We start from the raw sequence: 3,945 nt of genomic DNA, 5'->3' as shown, positions 1-3,945 counted from the left end.
ACCGACGCATGCGCACGGTGCTTTCGACTAGACTGCCGTGTCGCTGGTGGCGGCAGCTGCGGTGGCTGTGGGGACCCAGGCGGTGGAAGTGCCATCTTCGGCTAGGTTGGCCCAGGCTTTGGCTCATGGCAACAAGCGGCATCCATCGTAAGGTCAGCTGGGGCGGGTGCCTTGAAGGCAGCTGGAGGGGGCGATACTTAGGGCGGGAAGGGGCCTGCCGTGTTTCAGGCCGCACTGGGGCCGCGGCCTCCCTCTCCCGCCCTGTTTGAGGCCTGGCTCGGTCCCCGCGCCCAGCTGTCCATTCCTTTCTCCTTCCCACCTGTTGGGTGGAGCGGTGCGAGGTTTTCTTACAACAAACGTTTCTCTGGACGGGTGCGTTAGGTTGGGCGGGTAAGTGCGGGCCTCATTTACCTGGATTTAGGAAGAGATTTGGGGTAAGGCTGAAGCTCTCGCTTTCTTCAGAGCTGGAAACCAGCGTGACTAGGACGACTGGAAGTGGAAGGGGCCCATTAGCAGCCGCCAGAGGATTGGGAGGATATAATATAAATTCTATTAATGAAGCATTTGCGCGCCTTATAGGGTGCGTTCTCTGCCTTTTAGCTACATAAGCAACACTTTCGGGGCCCTAAGTCACAGCACCCCGAAGATCAGCCAAAGCTTTTGGCAGAATAGGATAAAAACAGAAAAATCGAACATCAGAGATGCTAGTGGGATCTTTTAAAGTAATCTATTTAAGAATGTTCACCTTTTGTAATCAGAGACCACCACTGGTGTTTTTTTCGCTCCAAAATCACATAAGTTAACACATACTACTTGCAGTTAATAAATACTACTTGAAGTTAATAAATAATACCGTTTAATGTATTATTGATGATGCTATATACCATATAATTTTGTGCTGATTCAAATGTTACTTTTTACTTTGATGTTCATGTTGTCTTCTGTTTGAGGATTTAGATTATTTGGCCACTGATCTAATTTGTTCAGAAATACTTTAAACTTTTCTACAGCTGGAAAGGGTGAAGTTTAAGAAAAAGTTTTATGCAGGGAAGTATGAAGCTCATGCTGGCACTTAAGAGTTTTGGGCTCTATGAGAGCGAGGTGGAGTAAAAAAAACAAAAAACAAGCAACTACTGTCAGGTTTCCCTCCTCCCCACAGATTTATAACCTCATTCTAGAGTTGCAAAAGTTGGAACTTTCCAGTGTTCATTCCCTGGTGAGGATAAAGGTGATGGAAAGGAGTTCCACTAAGAAGACCATTTCTTAGATTGTGAACTCTGAAATAATTAGGGATTGACCAAAGATGGCTACTTAGTAGGTGGTAGGAGATACTATATTTCAAATGAGAATAGAAAAGCAGGATATTTTTTTAGTCTCAGAATATTTTTACTTGCTTACCTTATAGTTGAATAATCAAAAGGATTTTCAAAGTCAAGTGATAAAAATTGTGTGCTGTTTTCTGAGGTGTGTTAACAAATAATTCTTCATAACAAACAGGACGTTTTAAAAATTAAAAATAGCCAAAGGAAGAAGAACGCAGTAGAACGCAGTAGTAGTTCCAGACAAATGGTAATTTTTTCAAAGATCTGGAGATGATGCATACCGTTATGTAAATATATATACAAAGTATAGTTTCTGGAACATAATAAATATTGAATATATGGAAACTTAAAAAAGGTCAGTCTGTGAACAATCTGCTTAGTTAGCCTCCAAAAACAATTGTCAAAACCAGTGCTTATGACAGCCTCTTTTCTTCTAACATCTCAGATCTCTAAGTTGGTTTATCTGTAGACGAGGAACAGAGTGATTTGTGGATTGCAAAGCTAGTTGATTTGCTGTACCCTAATTCCTGACTTTCAATCTTTAATGATGACTTAAGATTTTTATATATTGCTCTGTTTATGAAAAAGAATAACCAATGGTACAATTTTTCAGTACGTCTACAGGCATAAGAGGCATATAGAGAGTAAAAAGAATGTATTAGATCAGATATCCCATTTTAAATTGTTCGTCATTTAAGTCATCCTCCAAAAGACCTTTTAAATTTTAAAATGACGTGAATTGTTATATATTTAATGTATATCATAACTATACTAAAAGTTAAATGTATTTTTTTAGTATACTATATATTCACTTTATAATTTATTATGTTTCCTTTTATACTTGTATACTTTATGCCTATCATATGACTTTATAAGGAAGTGTAATGGAATAAAAAGGTATCAATGGTTTGGTGAGTCGAGAAAAGGAGTACTTTTGTTAGTCTGAGGGAAAAGCCTGTGTTAAGGCTCAGATACAAAGAATCTAATAGGCTCTGGAAATGGCAATGAGGAGGAATATTGTAGGATAAATACTTTTGGAAAGTTAAGTTGGGACCAGATATATCACTCACTTGTTCAGAGATATTTATTGTGTTGTTGTATACCAGACACTATTTTAAGTTCTAGGGACATAGCAGTGAACAAAACCAACAAGGCCTCTTTCTTACTGAATTTAATATTCTAGTGATATTAATTTAGTTTATCTGGAGCAGTAGTGCAGTAATGTTTTTAAAATTTTTTGACTGCAACCCACAATAGGATGTACATGTGACATCACAACCCAATAAACAGTTGAATTGTTTGTGTGTTTCAACAATATGCCTTAATGTGTGTATGCACTCATACATGTTTTTTTCTATTTTATATTTATCCATTTTAAAAAAAATGAGAAGCTGGTTTAAAGCAGACTGTAGTTTGAAAAACATTGATCTATTGGAGAGATAATAATTACTTATTAGAGTGAATGAAAAGAAGGGGATAGTTAATTTTTTTTTTCTAAGAAAAAATATGGAATGCTTCATGAATTTTTGTGTCATACTTGCTTGGGGGCCATGCTAATCTTCTCTGTATTGTTCCAATTATAGTATATGTGCTGCCAAAGTGAGCACAGGGGATAGTTAACTTTTTAAAGTTTATTATTATTTTTGATTGACAAGTCATAATTGCATATATTTATGGGGTAAGGGTTAGTTAATTTTTATAGCAAGGTGTATGTGATTATTTTGTGAATGAGGCTTTGAGAGGTTAAGTAACTTGCTCAAAGTTCCCTAATGAGTAGCCAGGCTAGATCTTTAATTCAGTTCTGTTGACCTAGAAAGTCCAAACCCTTAACTATTCCTATTTGGTGATGAAAGCAATATGCCAGGTTTTAGTATGGGTGACTAAGGACTCTGATGTTATTTGTTTATTATTCAATGAATTGAGTGTGTACTAGTCCTCCAAGTACACTATATCTCTACATATGGGTAGATCGGGTCCTTGCCGTCAAGAAATTTATAATCTAGTAGGGAAGATGGACATTGAACAAGTATCACAATTGTGATGTGTACCATGGAGAAAAAGACAGAATACTCTGGGAGCATTATTGGGGGAAATCTAACTTATTTTGAGGACGTGAGAATACTTTTCAGGAAGTGATGTTTAAACTTGGCCCAGAAGAAAGATTTGGCTTTAGGTAGTTTGGGGGTATTGAGTGGGAGTGTACAGGAAGGGTAGAGGGATGAGAGAACATTCCAAGTAGAAGAAATGACATATACTAAGGTTCCTAAGGTGAAAGGAATGGGATTGGGGAAAACAAAAACAAAGACAAAAAACAAATAGAATGTCTTGGCTGTAAAAGTTAGTAGAGAAGAGGCAAGAATTTTGGTGTTAGGGCGGGGTTGAATCTTCGCTATGTTCCTTACTACTTGTATACATTTGGACAAGTTATTTAACCTTAATAAATTTTAGTTTCACTATCCGTAAGAGAAAAAAATGGCATTTAACAAAATATTTGTTCAATAAATAACATCTCATTCTAGCACTCTGGGAGGCCGAGGTGGGCGGGTTGTTTGAGCTCAGGAATTCGAAACCAGCCTGAGCAAGAGCGAGACCCCGTCTCTACTAAAAATAGAAAGAAATTAAT

The 3,945-nt window shown here is 37.6% G+C and overlaps 1 protein-coding gene across 3 annotated transcripts in view; it reads left to right on the top strand.

Moving 5' to 3' along the window:
- Positions 1-3,945, top strand: part of PRPF39 (pre-mRNA processing factor 39) — a 37,926-nt gene continuing 33,981 nt past the window's right edge. The window contains exon 1 of one of the 3 annotated variants that reach the window (XM_012642968.1): positions 1-152. The gene's annotated coding sequence lies outside the window, so the exon portion shown is untranslated. The remainder of the gene's footprint in view (positions 153-3,945) is intronic. The other 2 variants (XM_012642969.1, XM_012642970.1) reach the window with 2 other exon arrangements.

The sequence above is a fragment of the Propithecus coquereli genome, unplaced genomic scaffold, assembly GCF_000956105.1.
Source record: "Propithecus coquereli isolate 6110/MARCELLA unplaced genomic scaffold, Pcoq_1.0 Scaffold191, whole genome shotgun sequence".
NCBI classification, from domain to species: domain Eukaryota; kingdom Metazoa; phylum Chordata; class Mammalia; order Primates; family Indriidae; genus Propithecus; species Propithecus coquereli.
The sequence above is the reverse complement of the archived record's forward strand: the minus strand, read 5'-3'. Positions and strand labels throughout refer to the sequence as shown.